The 17,845-nt window shown below is 39.2% G+C and overlaps 1 long non-coding RNA gene across 1 annotated transcript in view; it reads left to right on the plus strand.

Moving 5' to 3' along the window:
* Window positions 1–17,845, plus strand: part of LOC122162537 — a 40,468-nt gene that overhangs the window by 17,322 nt on the left and 5,301 nt on the right. The gene's annotated exons all lie outside the window — the stretch shown is intronic.

Genomic DNA, 17,845 nt, shown 5'->3' on the forward strand with positions numbered 1-17,845 from the left:
CTCTTCCCCTCTCCTTGTCTTCCAAAAATGACCGAAAACATCTGCTGCTAGAACTAGGTACAAATGATGAGGCCCATGTGTAATCTGTTTTTCTTTTGTTTTCACTGTATCTTTGTGTAGATCAGATCTTCTTTGTAGAGATTTAAAAACAGCCAATTGTTGCATCTTTTCTCCTAAAGAAGGCTTGTTTTCTTCCAGAAAAAATTTTTTCTTTTTTTTGGGCATGTGGAAAGAATAAGTTGCCAGCATGCTGCTGTATCAGCCACATGTGGCTGATGCTAGGACTAACTGTAAACTGTAAACCTTTAGTAACTGTAACCATTGCAAAATTTTTATTTAGGTAGTAAACAACAATATTCTTTAAAGTATACTGAGAGTTGTCTAGCAAATAAAATGGTTATCTTTGAAGGTATGCAGGTGTGCCATAAGGAGCATGTATCTTGGGTACAGAAATACTTTATTGGAAGGACCTTAGTTTTGACACTATGTTGTTATAATATCATATGACAAAAGACTTTTATTTAGGCTTTCGGTGACCTGAATACATTTTTTTCTTAGACAAAGATGAAATATCTATTATTTCTTCAAGTGGAATTTAATGTTTAAACACCATCTCTCCTTCGATCTGCGTACACTGAAGTTGTACGCTCCAGGTTGCAAAGCAGAAACTCTTGCTGCTGAAGGACTAACCAGTGTGAATACAGTGTTACTGACCTATAACTATATATGCATTCAACAGCTGCGTTGGAAAAACTTCAATTAACTTTCATGTTTTTGCATTAAAAGGTTAATACCCACTTTGGGACCACTATAGGTCTTGTTGCTTTTGAATGAACCAGTATGACCAACCTTAGGGAATTTCACCAGTAGGAACTCTTACGGCTAGCTTATAAAAGAATGTTCTTTATTTGTATTTACTTGTGCAAAGTGTTTGGCATTGTATCACATGACATCCTGCTTACCAAATTGGAGAAGAAATTGATTTGATGGATGGACCGTTCACTGGATAAGGAATTGGCTGGATGGTCACACTCAGAGTTGTGGTCAATGACTCAGTGTCCAACTGGACACTGGTGACGTGTGGCATTCCTCAGAGATCGATTTTGGGACCAGTGCTATTTAACATCTTTATAGGAAGCATGGACAGTGGGATTTAGAGCACCCTCAGCAAGTTTGGCCCTAACTTCTCCCAGACAACAGTGATAAAGGATGAAAGGTTTCTCAATTGTGATGAGATTAACAGCGCATACTAAAGAACCTCCTATTTATCTTTAGACTCTGTTTGCTCTTTGTCTTATATTCCAGTCTTATATTAATATAATTCTTATATTCCAGCCCTCTACTAGGGCCAGTTTTATTCAACATTTTCATCAGTGAATGGAAAATACCATGTCACGCAGGAGTACATATCCACTCAAGATTTTGAAGGGTTTGCAGAGGGATATGGATAGATTGGATCAAAGGCTCACTTTCAGTTGCATGGCATTTAGCAAGGGTAAGTGTTGTGTTACACGGTTGGGTCACAACAACTCCATGCAGTGGTATAGGCCTGGGGAAGAGTGGCTGAAGGGTTGCCTGGCAGAAAGGGGCTTGTGAGTGTTGGTTGACAGCCAGCTAAATGTGAGCCAGCTGTGTCCCCCAGTGGTCAAGCAAACCAACGGTGCCCTGGCTTTTTTTCGGAAATAATGTAGTCAGTAGGATTAAGGAAATGATTTTTTACTAAGCTGCTGAGATTTGAATATTATGTTCATTTTGGAGACCCTCACTACAAGAAAGATATTGAGTCACTCCTGCATATGCTGAAAAGAGCAATGAAGCTGGTGAAGTAAAGTTATAAGAAACGGCTGAAGAAACAGGGGGTGTTTGGTCTAGAGAAAGGGATGCTGAGGGGAAATATGTTGAATTTGTTGTCTACAACTACCTGAAAATAGGTTTTAGCAAGGAGAGCTCTTTAATCTCTTTTCTCAGATAACAGGTGACGGGACATAAGGAAATGGTTTCATGTTGTGCCAGGGAAGATTCAAATTGGACATGTGGAAGAATTCTTACACAGAGAGAGTGGTCAAGCACTGCAATAAGCTGCACAGGGAAGTTATGGGATACTCATTCCCAGACCTATTTAAGAGATGTGTGCTTATGGCACTAAAGGACATGGTTCGGTGATGGGACTTGGTAGGTCAGGTTGGACTTAAACATTAAGCTGAATAATACTTTCATGTGATCTTGAAATTAAACAAAAGGAAAGATAATTTTAAATATTTGCTGAAATCTCACATTTTCAATAGTTTGAATCTTGATGCCTTCTGTTGACTGGCTAAGAAGGAGATTTTCTTCCATTTATGTATCCTTCCTCTGCAACTACTTATTCACAGTAGAATTTTAATGCAAAATATTTTTGAAATTCAGTACTCTACTTTTCTCTCCAGACAAAGCATCCCTGTATTTACTGATAACATCTATCCTGGAGCCTGAAAATGCAGAAAGCCTGATGTGCATTCCTGTGAGTAGGGTATATGAGGAGAAGCTGAATCTACCTCTATGCTAAATGTGAAAAAAGCCACTACCTAACACTCGAAACCACACACTTAAAAGGATTTGGAAGGTAGTCATAAATCCCTCTTGCTCTGTTTTTCAGGTGAGATTCACAACTTTAAGTTAGAGAGTCTCAGAGCTGGAGATAAACTTAAAATGTAACAGTTTCCTCACTGTCTCTCATGCAGACTACTTCACGTTTAAATTTTCTTTTAAGCATGCTTCTGTATGGACTATCTTCACATAATACCAAAGCAGATCCTAAAGTGCTTTAGCAGTGTTAACTGGGGAAATGCAGCTGAAAATAACTGGGGATTTGAGCATCTGAAATACCACTGCCCCAAGAAATGGTGCCCCAAGAAATGGTGCCCCAATACCACTGCCCCAAGATATGGTCTTACTTGTCAATAGTAACAGTACATTAGTTGAGGGTAGTATTTCTGCTCTGATTGGAAATTCACTGACTGCTTGAAGTGCTGCTCAAGAATTTCTCTGAATTCATTGCAAAATGCTGATTTTGTGCATGGTTCAGCATGAAAAACATCTCTGGCACTCTCTTGTTGGACACTTGATAGGCGATGGAGCAGCAGTTCTTGAACTTACTCTGGTAATGATACAGGTTTGAGATGTGATCAGTATACGTGAGAATAGATCACCTTTGCGGTATTGCTGGCAAGTAGCTGATTAGGCAGCATGTGTTGGTTGTGATTGACTTAAAAAGCAGAGCTGCCTCAGAGATATCTCTTCAATGTATATCCCTTACAGAATAAAAGGAAATGTACTTTATTGTTCCAAATAGCTGTAAATCAGCATATGCTTCTTGTGTACTCTACATAACTAATATTTTTTACAAAGGGACTTAAGAAATACCGGAATGTGTGAGATTTTGAAGTCAGCATCAAAAAATTTCAGACAACCACAGGATGAAAGTCTGCAGAGAGTGGAGAAAGAACTCTACAGGAGAACAGGAGAAGTCACTGGCTGACATAGTAGAGGTCCCAGACAGCAGAGAGAAATGATGTGTTACTGTATACAGCAGTTGTGACAGTGCTCTTGCAAAGCTGATGGCTTTTTGGATGCTGGGTGAAACAAAATAGGTTTTCAAGAAGATGCTGTAAGGGATGAACCTAAACCTTCAGAAAGTGAGCTCTACTTTTTGAATTGTTACCAAAGGATGATATATCTACAGTGTGTCTATGAAGCTGAAATACCTGCTTCCCCATACTATTGCTAGTATAAAACTTTTGTTCTGCAGACTGTTTCCTCTTGATGTGAGCTGCTCATGTTAGCCATGCTTCCCTGATAATAAGAAGAGAGACACCAGCATTGCTAACTCCAATGGAGCATTTTCTGATGGTCTGAAATGAGCTAATTTTATGATGTGGTCACGGTCTGCGATTTTTTTGTTCCTGGCAGCCAAGTGCTAATAAAAGGCGTAATGGTACTCTCCTAATGCCACTTTTCTTCAGAATAAGGCCTGCAATTTCTCAGATGGTATTTGTGTGCAGGAGTAGTCCAGTTCTGTGAAAAGGAGAACAGTCACCAGGGAACCTCTCAATTAGGAATTGTTTCTTTTGCCTAATCAGCAGGAGCAGGGAAATGTCTGTCTCCTTGTAATCAGCACTGGTGAGGCTGCACCTTGAGTGTTGTATTCAGTTTGGGCCTCTCACTACAAGAAAGACATCGAAGCCCTGGAATCTGTACAGAGGAGGGCAGTGAAGCTGCGAACAGTCTGGAGAACAAGTCTTACAAGGAGCAGCTGAGGGAAATGAGATTGTTCAGCCTGGAGAAGATGCTCAGGGGGGACCTTATAGTGCTCTTTAACTGCCTGAAACTTGTGGCATGGTGGGGGTTACCCCCTTCTCCCATATTACTAGTGACAGGACAAGAGGGAATGGCCTTTAATTGCACCAAGCGAACTTCAGGTTGAATATGAGGAAGAATTTCTTCTTCAAAGGAGTGGTCAGACAGTGGAATGGACTTCCCAGGGAGGTGGTAGAGTCACCATCCCTGGAGGTTCTCAAGAAACATTTAGATGTCATTGTGCGATTCTATCTATTCTATTAAGGAGTCTTAAGCAAATGGATTTCACTCCCCTCACCAAAATAACTAAAAACTAAAAAGTAAATAAAAGCTTAAATAAATAGCAGACCATGAACTGAACTACTTCAAACAGATGTAGCAAATGTAAAATGTGTACGCATAGATGAGTGTTGGTTCTTTTGTTGCTGTTTTTTAATGGAAAATATCCATCAATTGATCAAACTTTGCTGTTTTTACACAGGTTAAAAAAGAATGGAATACTCTTTCTAGATGATATTGTAGATCTTCATTCAGCCCAACATATAATGCTTGGGAGGTTTTCAAGTTACTGCTGCATTTTTTTTTCCTTCTCTTAGATCTCTAATACTAGAGAGCACCCACTCGTTCATCTTATGTGCAACAGCCAGTATTAGTAAACTGAAGCTATAATGTATATGATTAATCTGTATGAACACTGTTGATAACTGTTAAAAACGTACAATTGAAAAACAGAATTTTACAGAACCCTTGAGGAAGAAATTATTTAAAAATTCAGATGAAATTATGGGAATCCTGCATCTTAACACAGAGATCAGAATCTCTTAGGTATTGGTAAAAAATTTCATGAATGCACTTAGAAAGATCAATTGCTAAAATTGTTCTCAGATTATTATTAAGGAGCTTGGCTGTTCTGGAGCTATTTGCCTAACTGCTACGTTTGATTCAAGTGATTTAAAAGAAATGCAACAAAGACTGAACACTTTCTTACTCCTTGAAGTGTTGCCACTTGAGTAGGCTTGCAATTCACAATCCTGCAGATGGCTCTTGGAGCAGGCTGGAGCAATTTGAAGATGTCAGCTGCTGCCTGATGGGATCAACTGATACTAAGTTAAGCTGTGTTAAGGTATTGTAATGCTGTTGTGACAGAGCCTGCAAAATTGTGCAGCTCAGTACTGCAAAAGGAGATGAAGGCATTAAGTTTGGATATGTACTAATCAAGAACTACAGGCAAGATGATACCATTAGTCTGATCTTATGAAGAGAGGAATCACTTTAGCACCACCAGATATTAGACCAATGGAGTTCACAGACTTCACTATGTCCAGAATTTCCATTTATTTATTCATTTATTTGCAGAACTTGTATTAATCTCCACAGAGATTAAACACAAAGCATGTGGTTTTTTTTTTTTTTTTTTTTTTTTTTTTTTGAGAATTACATCCTTCCTTCTTAATTTTTGCCAGCTTTCAGTTATTTTCATTTCTACCTTTGCCTAGAAGTATTTCTGAGATACATTCTTTTCTCCTTGGGTATAGTCTGGATTCATCTGTTAAAGTGTTTTGGAATTGATGAGTGTATTACAAAAGCCTAAGATAGTATTGTAATGATAATAGCAAGTTGGAGAAGAATTTAATAGATAAGAACGAGCAGCTTTTCCTCTGTTATGCTAAAGATGTTGCAGTATCTGAGTACACTCTTTACAAAGAACACTCAGGTAATGAAAGCCCTAACTGCCCCTGTGCTTTCCTGCTGGTGTAACTCTACTGACAGTCACCATGTAAAAGTTTTGCACAGCCTGTAATCATCTACACAGTTAAAATAGCCTTGTTTTGAGTCTTGTTTTTACAGACGTTTGGATCTGTCTGAGGCAGAATTTTCCTTTCAGCTTTATGAACGCAGTGGTCATGAATATGCTAGCAAAAACTAATTCTTTTTGCACTGGGAGTAGATTATGCTATCAAAACAAACTGATGTTAGAAGATGTGAGTTTTGTTTGGCAAAGGGAAAATAGCTTTTGAGGCTTTACAAAACAGTAAATCTATACACATTTTAGGTACACACGATTTCAGTAAAGAAGCACTTAAAATACATTAAGACCATTATGTGAAAATGTGAAAGTGTTGTCACTATTTAACTGCCTCCTATGGATTTTATTTTTCTCTAAGTCCTGCAGATTCATGCTGGAGCATCACTGTAAGAAATTTCAAACCAATCTTACTTTAGTTTTCAATGGACAAACAGTCATATGATTACACACCTGAATGCCTTCTTTGATTCCGTAGGGACTTTGCTCACACGGATTAACTTTGTCCTCATTAAGTTTCATGTGCTGGACATTTCCTGCTGAATGGAGATAAAACTAATATCTGAACAACATGGCACATGCTTAGAAAAAACACAGACACTAAATGGCAGGATATCAGATAAAATCAAAAGCTATCTTACAATAAGTATCTGGGACAAATGGCCAGCTGAGAGCTTAGAAGTTGGGCTTCTTTCTTCTGTTGCTAAAGAGGAGAATGTAAAAGGTAGCTTCTGCTACCTTGATTGTCCTTGTGAATGTAGAACCAGCAGCAGCTGCTATAACCAACCCTTTGTATTTACCTTTACAAGCAAATGGTGCTGAACAATCTAGCTAGCTGAAGTAAGGCATTAGATAGCCAAGATCTTGTTAGCTATGAGGACCACATGTCCCTTCGCTCCTCTGACAATCTCCAGAAGCAAAATGGAAAAATGACGCTCGAGTCAGCTTAGGAACTGCTACGCTCATAACACAGTGTGTTAAGGGATACTACCTTCAATCTCAGTTGTTCACCTGCTGAGCTTCAGACTGCAAGGCTCAGAAGTTGGGGCATAAGCTTCTCTGTCACTGTTGCTCTTTGTCAGCAGCCTGTGAAAGTGACACATGCTGGCAGGTAGCAATACTAACTGCTGCACCAACCCTGCTTACCCACCAAACACATATCCAGCACTCAAAAATGTGTCCTTCACATTCACCTTGTTTAAAAGGTGAATTGTTAGGGAACACTGCAATCTTGTTTTCTTTTCTCACTCTTTGTAGCATGTACTATCAAGACCTTTGGAAATACGAGATGCAGACATCATTGTTTTCTAAGGATCGTAGAGTCACAGTAACATAGAATGGCTTGGGTTAGAAGGGACCCAAGGATCTCAAGTTTCAGACCCTCTGCCACAGGCAGAGCCACCAATCTCCAGATCTAGTACTAGACCAGTTTACTTATAGGGCCCCATCCAACCTGGCCTTGAACACCTCCAGGGATGGAGCATCCACAGCCTCTCTGGGCAGCCTGTTCCAACACCTCACCACTCCATCTGCAAAGAACTTCCTCCTGACATCCAATCTAAACCTTTCCTCCTTGAGCTTAAAACCATTCCTTCTTGTCCTATCACTGTCTACCCTTGTAAAAAGTTGATTCTCCTCCTATTTATAATTCCCTTTTAAATACTGGAAGGCTGCAATGAAGTCTCAGCCTGCCTGCATAGGAGGGGTCCTGTCTGGACCCTCTTCAACAGCTCCACATCTTTCCTGTATTGAGGTCCCCAGACCTGGATACAGTACTCCAGATGAGGGCAGAGTAGGGAGGGACAATCCTGTCCCTGCTGGCCACCCCTCTTCTGATGATGCCCAGGATACCATTGGTCTTCTGAGTTTCAAGAAAACACTTCTGACTTTCAGTTTTCATCTACCAGGATCACCAAGTCCTTCTCTGCAGGGCTACTCTCAAGGAGTTTTTATCCTATTCTGTATGCATATACTCTGACTGAAGTGCAAAATCTTCCACTTTACTTTGCTGTATCTCATTAAATTCACATGGGCCCACTTTTTAAGTTTGTCAAGGTCCCTCTAGATGGCATCCCTTCCTTCTAATGTGCCAACCGCACCACTGAACTTGGTGTCATCGGCAAACTTACTGAGGGTGCACTTGTGTCCATTATTGATGTCATGATGAAGATTTTGAAGAGCACTGGTCCTGAGATATACCTCTGAGGGACACTGCTTATTACCTGCCTCCACCTGAATGCAGTACCATTCACTACAACTATTTGTTTATGGCCTTCCAACCAATTCGTTATCCGCCGAATAGTCCCTTCCAATTTAGAGATAATGATGTGGTGGGGGACCATGTCAAAGGTCTTGTGCAAGTCCAGGTAGATGACAGTGGTTACCTTTTCTTTGTCCACAAATGCTGTCACTCCGTCATAGAAGGCCACCGGATTGGTCAGGCACAACCTACCCTTGGTAAAGCTATGCTGGCTATCTTGGATCACGCACTCATCCCTCATGTGCCTTACCATGTCTATTAGGAGGACCTGTTCCATGATCTTCCCAAGCACAGAGGTGAGGCTCACCAGCCTGTATTTCCCTCAGTCTACCTTGCTCCCTTTCTTGTAAACAGGAGTGACATTTCCTTTTTTCCATTCCCAGGGACTTGCCTGAGAGCCATGACTTTTCAAAGATGACAGAGAGTGGCTCAGCAACCACATCAGCCACTTCCTCCGGGATCCTGGGATACATGTCATCTGGCCCATAGACTTACACACATTCAGTCTGTTGAGGTGGTCTTGGACTTGCTCTGCCCTTACAGCAAGGGGGTTGAGGTTGATTTACTTTCCCAGTTCCAACCTAGAGGTTCAGGAATGCAGGCTTCAGTGTGAGAAATACAGGAATCCTGGCTGCCAGTGAAGACCAAAGCAAAAAACTCATTCAATACCTCAGCCTTTTCCATATCTATTGTAGTCACTTCTCCTTTCTCATTTACCAAAGAAGGCATGCTTTCTCTGGCCTGACTCTTCTGGCCAATGAAACTCTTCTTCTTGTTGTTTTTAACATCTCTTGCCAAGTTCGATTCCATCTATGCCTTGGCTTCCCTAAATCCTCTCTCTCCAAGTCTGGATAGCATCCCTGTATTATCCCCAGGTGACACACCCTTGTTTCCACAGCCAGCACAATCCCTTCTTTTCCTTCAGTCTGACCTGCAGGTCCTTAGCCATGCGAGTTTCCTACATCCCCTGTCTGTTTTCTTATTCAGACAGAAGGTGAGTTCTTGTGCTCTTTTGTGTATCTTTAAAGAGTCGTCAGCTTTCTCCCACTCCTTTGTCTCTAAGGACAGCTTTCCAGGAGATCTCACCCAGTAATTCCTTAAACAGCCTAAAGTTTGCTCTCCCAAAGGTTAGGGTCCTGACCCTACTCTTTGCCAGGTCCATATTCTTCAAGATCACAAGGATGTTTGTCATACCTTGCCCTTGGCTTTTTCTAGTGTTTCTTACCTATTTTAAGATGTCATAGCACTGATCACATTTGCAAGGTGATTGTTTTAAGTCCTAGCATCTTTCTGAAGTGATGTGAAAGAAATGAGTTCCTTGCTTGCTTACTTCTACTGTAAAAGGTGGAACAAAGACTTTTTCTAGCTCAAATTCTGCTATCCAGTGAAAAGTTATTATCACTGCACTAATAACAACATTTTCTAGCTTGAATCTCCCCATACTATTATAAGAAACCGATGAAAGGAATGATACTGGATCCGGGAGAAGCACTTAGGGTACACACTAAGCATAGCACCAGACCAGCTGTTTCCTCACTCCCTCCTCAGTGAGAGGGGAGAGAGTATTGGAAAAAGGTGTAACTTGTGAGTTGAGATAAACACAGTTTAATAGGACAGAAAAGGCAATTAAATAATAATAATAATAATAGTAATAATAATAATAATAGAATATACAAAAGTGGTTCACAATGCAAAGGCTCACCACCACTGCTTCAGCAGTACCCATCTCCCAGCCAATTGCCCCAAGTTATTAATCTGCATAATGCTCCATGTTATGGGGTATCTCCTTGGCCAGTTTCTGTCAGCTGTCCTGTTTCTGTTATCTCCCAGCTTCCTCCTTGCTGGCAGCACATCATGAAAAACAAAAAAGTCCTTGGTACTGTGAAAGTACCTCTTGACAAGTCCTAAAATACTGATATGTTATCAACATTATTTTTCTCCTAAATCCAAACATTGCACAAGCCACTGTGAAGAAAATTTATTTCTGGCTGAAACCAGATTAATACCCACCTCTTACTCTATACAGTTTACATCATACTTAAAGGTCAGAGTAAAAGTGAAGGCCAATAAGACTGACATTATCGTGGGAGTCTGCTACAGACCACCCAACCAGGATGGTTAATAAAGAGGTGAATAAAACACTTCGTAGACAGTTGGGAGAGGTCTCAAGTTATCTACCCCTTGTTCTCGTGGGGACTTAAACTTCCCAGACATTTGCTGGAATTATAGACAGCAGAAAGTCCCAGAGGTTCCTAGAGTGTGTGGGAGATAATTTCCTGACACAGAGCTGGTGAAGGAGCCAAAGAGGGGAAGCAAAATCCTAGACCTACTGTTTGTTAACAGAGAAGGTCTTGTGGGAGATGTTAAGATTGGAGGCTGTCTAGGACAGAATGATCACAAGATGCTGGATTTTTTATTACTGTTGAACCATGGAGGGGAGTCAGCAGAGCTGCCACCCTGGACATCCGGAGGGCAGACTTTGGCCTCTTTCGGAGGCAGTTCTGGAGGGCATGAGAGTCCGGAAGGGCTGGGAATGCTTTAAGGAAATTCTATGATTCTATAAACTAATGTTTATTAATATTAAGACCTGTATGGCTGTTTTTACTTCCACCTTCATTTTCGTTTGGACAGAAGGTGTTTAATGTGCTATACTGTGGCTTTACTCTGTATATTTACACAAGCATATTTATGTTTAGGCGTTTGTTATAGAGGTTTGTTAGTTATACTGATTCATTTAATTGAGTTTAAGAATTCCATTTATAAATATTCTTCTTTCTTTTCAGTTCTTCACCATTTGGAATTTCACTACTTTTCTGAATAATTGAATTGAATATAAATACAACTGATGTTTTATTGTGTTAGGGAGAGCTACTGTGTTAGGTCTTCTAAGACCCATGCAAAAAAGATAGGTGAACAAGGTCCAAATGTGTCAATTCAGCTATATAGTAATGAATATGTCCAGAAACATCTATTATTGTATCAACAGCACAAAATATCTACTTTCTTAACCTTAAACAACTTCAGTGTATTTTATTTACATTTTTTTACGTTTTTTACATTTATTTACATTTTATTTATTTTCAAGCTACGGCAGGGAAGATTCAGGCTGGACATGAGGAAGTATTACTTTTCAGAAAGGGTGGTCAGGCACTGGAATGGACTGCCCAGGGAGGTGGTGGAGTCACCGACCCTGGGGGTGTTCAAGGAAAGGCTGGATGTTGTGTTGAGGGACATGGTTTAGTGGGAGCTATTGGGAATAGGTGAACGGTTGGACTGGGTGATCTTTTAGGTCTTTTCCAACCTTGGTGATTCTATGATTCTATGATTTATGGGGTGACCACAAATTAACCATGAGTGTAGCTCCCAGACTAAGACTTGAGATACAACTGCAAGTTAGGAACTAAATCGTAAATCACTGATGCCATGATTTATCATCACCTGTAATAATGCAATAGCAGTTACTGTCACTGGTTTTCAGTGCTTGTGTTGGATGTTTCATTACTCAGCTGGCTTTTCTCATAATCATCAGAGTTTGTCTGACCTAAATGATGACAGTGCCCCTAAGAGTCCAGTCTTGCAATTCTAGCACTATAGCCTATGTTGTTGAATATAAGTTGAATTGCTCCAATCTCCATTTTATTCCGTTGTCAGCATGTGAGTCCTTGAAATCAGGAACAGACCTTTTACTGTGATCCCCCTCTCCCTATAAATCAAGGACTTGCAGCATGCTCCAGGCTTCAGCTAATTCAAGCTTCTGTTACATTTTTCAGAGGCTGCATCTTTTCATAGAGTTTTTCTCATAGAGCTCATACCTCCTCACTGAGGAAAGTGTTGTCCAGAAGTTTTAGTCAGGTGTCGTAGGCAAGAACACTGGCAAATGATGCTTGGATGCAATATATTCTGGGTTTGATTTTTAGAATAACTCATTCCGTGCTGTGTGCTTTTACATAGTGTTGAAACATGGATTCGTTTATCTTCGTTTGAGATACTATTCAAATTTTAGTGGTGCTATTTCACCCTACAGATGTGCCACATATATAAACACTATCTCTGAGAATTGCATTCTGTGCTTTTGCTCATTCAGCATATCTAGCTAGGAAAAGTTAGAGATTGAGGCAGCACACCAAAGTGGAGAGTAGCTCATCTTCTCTCTCCAAATTGCACGAGAATTGAACAGTGCTGGGCAGAGCAAAACTCCAGTGTTCACAATGCTAAATTAGAAGTTCAGCTTCAACACCTTTCTCCCAGTGTTATGAAGCTTCAAGATACCACTGTAAAATTTCAATTCTGGTAAATCCAAACTCAAATTCTAATGTTGGTTAGGCCTTAAACCTTGGCCTTCATATTAGCCGAGATATCACCCAGAGGTGTAGTTGAGGCCTGCTTCCACCTTTTATCACCTGTAAAATGTCTCTGTTGTGGCTTAGTTTGTCTAATTAGTGGAACAAAAAGGAGAACACAGATTCTCAAGACTTTTTAATGTTTTCTTGTCCAGTCACTAATCCTTTGTACATTCTCCTGGTTACAGCACAGAAATCTTGTAAAAGGTCTAACTACTATGTCTAGCATAATTAGAATAGAATATTTAGATTTAATTTTGCTACTGTAAAGCCAGACCAAAGATAGAAATGCAGAGAACTCCATGAACAACATGAAAGTGAGCTAAGTGAGGGTGGCTAGGTTTTTAGATTAAGCTGTCCACAGGAATGAGCAGCCATATACTTCTTTGGTGTGAGTGCAGCTGTAGCAGGCTAAAACCAAAGCCTGATTTCTTAGTATTATAATATAAGAGTTGCCTTCTTCTTCAAGGAGAAAAATGCATTCTCAATAGATAACAATTATAGAGAGAAAGCTTCTACTTAATATTCAATCATTGAATCACAGTTTAAAATCAAAGATATCTGTCAAATACCTTTTGGCACTTAAGGTGGGCAAGCACATCTTTGCTAAAACCTTTATATACATATACATACGTACATATATATATATGTGTAATGTGTATCCATTATGTATGTTTATCTTACCTTCTGCATGCGCTACGCAAGTATGAAGTATGCTTTTCTGGAACAAATGAAAATTTGGAAAAGTGGCAAAGAATGTTTGTGATGTTTTGCAGGGGAGCGGAGCCTTTTGTAGATTTGTAGTTGAACAGAATCTTGGCATGCAGAGAGCACTGAATAGCTCATGAACTGTATAATCATTTCATTTTCAACTCCTCTGTTCTCAAATGTTCTGTCCACCTTAGGACTAAGCATATCTGCTAGGCCAACGATGCATATCTCAAAACATTGCCAGCACAGTGGGGTTCAAATGAAATCCAAAGGAACATGTTCTGTGCAGCTCAAAACATTTCTCTGCGCAGTATTCTGTCTTTTGTTGCATCCATTCTGGCCAGGAATTGGGAGTTTAGGTACTCAGGACGGCAGCAGACTTCCAAGCAGAAAGGTTGCCTCATTTTTTTGTGGAACTGTGAACTTTCAGCTATTTAGATGTGTGGAGAAATCTCCTTCTTTCTTCATTGCTCTCAGAGTGGGACATAAAGGTGAAGGATACTTGGTGAAAACTGAAGTTGGATATTTTGTTTCAGACTCACCTGCAGAGATATACTGTGAGGAGGTTCTGTTGTATAGGTGCTCAAACAAAAGCTTTTTCAGAGGTCTGAGTTCTGAATGGTCCAGAGCAAAATTCTGTTCCGTGTTTACCTTTCTTCATGCACACTTTTTGGACTTTTTGACAACTGCAGTAAAATAACAGCGCTATTAGAAGTAACATTTATAGCAATAAATGTAATAATCTTATTAGCTTTAATAATCACACAATTAACACTGCTATCCAGATAGAAAACACCAATCGCTTCTATTGTAGATGCATAAAACCTGTGCAATTTCTAAATGATCAGAAGACCTTTTGTGACATCAAAACATATAATAAGAATGGAGAAGGACTGATGTCTCTTGGATCTTTTACCAACAAGGATCATTTATTCATCTGGAAACTTTTTGACCTATTAACAAATGGCACCTGATCATATTAAGCGTGTTAATAATAACTTTGAAAAACTGAAGCTAGCTCCTGTCCTTACTAATACATATTCATAAAATTGCTAATTAGATACAGAAATGGGAAAAAAAAAAAAAGGCAGAGAAGGAAATTTGAGTTTTATTCACAAAGTGCCTTGCTAGGTTAGTCTTTACACCTGTTAGAAAGAAAAACATGCTTTGAATTGGATAAGATGATCAGAAGAAAATCCTTACTCCCTCTAGCCTTGCAGTGTTATGAAAACATTCAGGATTTTTCAGTTTCATTGGCCCTTCTTCAGTGATCTATGTGTAATTTTTCCTCAGTTTGCATGTAAAGATAATAAAAGTAGATATTAATAAATAAATATCTTTGCAAAAAGGGCATGAAAGTACTTTTTTACAGGTATAGAGTATTTATATTTCTGGTCTTCCTTCTTTCTTTAGTAAAATTTTTTCTTTCTCCATACTCATCTCTAAACCGATTATTCCAAGCGTTGCAAACCTTTAGTTGCAAACCTTGGGTTGGCAAAGTCTTCCTGAGTCAGTGACTGTAGCAGAAAGCTAGCTTCTTGTTTTATTAGTTCTGACATTATATAGCCGCTGTAGGGTGAGAGAGCGTAGAGTGGCCAAGATGCAGTACCTGCCCTAAAGCTGTAGCTGGAGAATGATGATTTAATTTCTAATGAGACTACTTATGACAGTCAAAGTCATTATTTAAAGAATGGCAAACATGGTTCACCATGCCTTGAAGCTGTCAGGCCAAATTCAAGTGGGAATCCCCAATGGGAAGTTATTCAGTGGGTACTTGAATACACAGAATGGCTAGATTGTCATCCGTTTTGGAATTAAGAAAACATAAGGGTGTGAAAATAGAAATAAGATTGTCAACAACAGTTCTGTGTTACAAGCTACATTTTGTTAGACAATTCCATGTGATTGCTTGTGGCTCTGGGGTTTAAGCTACAACAGGGTATTCTTTTACTAGACTTTTTATAAACCCCCAGTTTCAATGGCAGGTTTAATCAGAGTATGTAAAACTGATAAACAGCTGTTCTGTCTTTCCAAATGACTGCTTGCATTTTTCCTCCCTAACCGGAGATGAATCAAAGCTGAAAGTTACTCTCACTTAGACTTTTTTTGGGGAGAAATTTTCCAAAAGTAGCAAGTTATAAATAAATACATTAAGCATGAGACACTGAGACACTCACTGCTACTAGAAAGTGCATTCAGTTATGGCTGATCTATTACTGCTCCTCAATGATTATGACAGCAAGTACAGATTAACATAACAAATATCTGCAAAATAAGTATTGACCCACGATCATCTGCAGAAAAATAGTAATAACTGTTTTTGCCTATATAGAGTTGTAAATATTAAATCCAGTAGATACAGCCCTTTAGGATCTTAGTAACAGTAAGCATCAACTCTATATTTCTCTTTATTTCTGCATTTTGCTGTGTTGATACTTTTCTGTTTTTGCTGTTGTTTGTTTTTTATTTAAGAGATAGTCAGAGCTGGGACAGTGTGTGCCTATATTTGATTATCTAAAAAAGAATAGTGTTCATACTGAATTTTCTGTAGTATTAGAGATGGAGCAGAGAACCTGAGCTGTCATTCTTTCTCTTTCCTGCCACTTTTTACTTGAGGTTTATGTACTTACTACCCTAAATTATGTATTTGCTACAGCTTTTTACTTTGAAATCCTATGATTCCAGTACCCACCCAAAATGTTAACACTTACCTATTAAGTTATTTCTCTGCAAATTTTGTGTAAACAGAATTCATCTTATTATTACCTAGTCATGCAATTCACTTATTTGTTTATTTACAGTAACATTCTACCTATTGTAATTTCTACTGCACTTTGTAACTGTACATTTAGATCAGCTATTAACAGTGTCATCACTTCATTGGGGATATATGGTATGACCAAAAATCTCGGGACCAATCCCAAGTACCCCATTGCATATTCAGTCTCATTCACCAAAATGAATTGAAATCAAGTTTAGTCTGGATGACATTCTTTTGAACTGTCCATAACATTTTTTTCTCCTAATATATTAAAAGTTCAGTTGATAAATAAAGTAGGATGTAGCTGTCTTTATGCTAGATGAGCATAGTTGTTGGAAAGTCTGCCAGGTAAGGAGAGATCTGTTCCTAAGATCTCAACGCAATGTAAAGGTAGGAATTCAGTACAAGGACAGAAACTCGGTGTTATTTTCTTTTAGTCATTTGTTGGAGCAAGGTTTTGCTGTTTGGTAGTCTCTTAGAGGGAATGAAGGTGGGAAATGGCCCATTTAGTTTAGTAGCTTTCTTAGAATATACACGGTTTGGGAGCGATATATGGCATCCTTTGCTTGAGTCTCTGGGAAAGAAGGGAGAGGTTGATTTATTTTTCTGTTCTGAATCATTAAGTCATTTATTTCACTGTAGTTCCAGGATTCCCAGCTGAGATCACATCCTGCCTGGCAGGACAAAATAAAAAACAAACACAAAAAAAAAACAACAAAAAAAGCACATTGTGACAACTGCAGTGCCAGTGGATTTACAAACAGTGAGCTGGTCAATGGCAGAGATGTGCAGGGAGCACACATTTCAATCTTCACCCACTTAGTCAAGATGTCTACTGAAATTCCCAACTCAAAAAAGGGAGACGTGGTCCCAGGGTCCATTCTTTGAGTTTCACTGGAGATAATGGTGGAACCCTCCCCCATTTTTACCATTCACTGGAAAATTACTTTTTTTGTCTTCTTTTTTTTCCTCCACAGGCACATATTCTTAGATGTAGCAGTGTACCCATAAATTGCACAGATATTTTCTGTAGGCAACACTTCCTCCTTCCAGACCTGTATTCCTATGGCTCTGTTCTTAAAAAAGCTCTGGAAAACAGTTTCCTGTGCTGGTAGCTCTAGTCTTCTAAATATGTGACTTCATGCCTCAGTACATACAGTTTATGTCTGCACTTTTTTTTTCTTTTCTTCCCCAAAAAGCCACTGCTCTCTGTCAAATAAAGTTTATTTCCCATGGGAGAAATAGAAATGGCATGCTACCTATTGGAAGCGTCTTACGTATTTATTTTTAGTTTTTATAAACAACAAACAGCCAAACTGAGTATACTGAAGTGTGATATTTTACTGTACAGGCTGTTTAAGTACATTTTACACCCATAATCCTCTATCGTATGGTACATCAATTCCCTGTTCCATTTTGAAATCCTGGCATTGCTGAAATAACTGGTGAAGTGCTTATTTCAGGGATCAGCACTGAGGTCCTAGCATCTTCATTTCCTCACTGTGTTTAATTAAGAAGATTATTTATATTTGTCTACCCCAAATAACAAGAAAGAGTCTTGCATGCTCTGTTTCAGTTGTCTTTGAAGCCTTTGGCCAAAAGCCAGTAAGTTTTTGGTAGCAATGGCCTCTGGT

This window comes from Centrocercus urophasianus, unplaced genomic scaffold (assembly GCF_019232065.1).
Source record: "Centrocercus urophasianus isolate 14NV4802_14NV808 unplaced genomic scaffold, USGS_Curo_1.0 seq_21, whole genome shotgun sequence".
Lineage (NCBI taxonomy): Eukaryota > Metazoa > Chordata > Aves > Galliformes > Phasianidae > Centrocercus > Centrocercus urophasianus.